This window comes from Gavialis gangeticus, unplaced genomic scaffold (genome assembly GCF_001723915.1).
Source record: "Gavialis gangeticus isolate Ggan-Ray unplaced genomic scaffold, GavGan_comp1, whole genome shotgun sequence".
NCBI lineage: Eukaryota > Metazoa > Chordata > Crocodylia > Gavialidae > Gavialis > Gavialis gangeticus.
In genome coordinates, this window is record NW_017729025.1 from 111,425,408 (window position 1) to 111,426,343 (window position 936).

General features: G+C 49.9%; 1 protein-coding gene across 1 annotated transcript in view; it reads right to left on the reverse strand.

Annotated features, from left to right (window-relative positions):
* CAPRIN1 (cell cycle associated protein 1) overlaps window positions 1–12 on the reverse strand; it is a 57,351-nt gene extending 57,339 nt beyond the window's left edge. Inside the window, exon 1 of the mRNA XM_019519410.1 lies at window positions 7–12. The gene's annotated coding sequence lies outside the window, so the exon portion shown is untranslated. The remainder of the gene's footprint in view (window positions 1–6) is intronic.
* Between the last annotated feature and the right edge of the window lie 924 nt (window positions 13–936).

Consider the following 936-nt stretch of genomic DNA (forward strand, 5'->3'; position numbering starts at 1 on the left):
ATCCAGCTTCTCAAGGTGTTCCTTCACGAGGTCAGCATTGATACAGGGCAGGGGATCTCCCTCACCCAGACCTCCTTGTCGCGTAGCAGGCATGGGCATCCCATGGGACTCATGAAAGACCAACGCAAAGCACCCATTTAATAGGTTGTTTTTTTCCTGGGCGTCAGTTGCCCCATCTGGCTCAGCAGGGGTCCAATGTTGCCCTTGCTTTTCCTCCAGCTCCCCACATATCTGAAAAAGGACTTTTTATTGTCCTTGATGCTTGAAGCTAGTTGGAGTTCAGTTGCAGCCTTGGCTTTCCTGGTTTGCTCCCTGCAGGACCGGACCAGTGCAGAACATTCCTCCTTGGAGGTGAATCCCATCCTCCATCCTTTGTAGACCTTTCTTTTTAGCCTCAGGAGGTGTGCTAGATCCCTGGAGAGCCGGGGGGCTGCTGTGCTCCCTTGCTGCCTTTCCTCCAAGATGGAATAGAATTAGCTTGTGCACTGAGGATTGCTCCCTTAAGGAGCAACCACTCATCCTGAACTCCCCTCCACCTGGGGTCGTGGTCCCTTAGGGCCTCACTGACAAGCCTCCTGAGCTTGTCAAAGTCGGCTTTCCTGAAGTCGAGGACTTCAGTGTTGCTGACTGACTTGCCAGCTTTATGGCAGATGGTGAAGGTGATCAGCTCATGGTTGCTGTCAACCAGCTTCCCATCAGTCTCTAGGTCCCTGATTAGGTCATCCCCAGTAGCTAGTACCAGGTGATGTTTGTTGCCAGTTTACTATGCCCATTACAAAAGGTATCAGTTATTCTCAACAATGGGTAACATGGCTGCTGCTAAAATTTGTTCATAAAAAAAAAAAAAAAAAAATCAGTCAATTTCATAGATTTCATAGACATTAGGGCTGGAAGGGACCTCGGAAGATCTTCGAGTGCAGACCCCTGCCCCAGGGT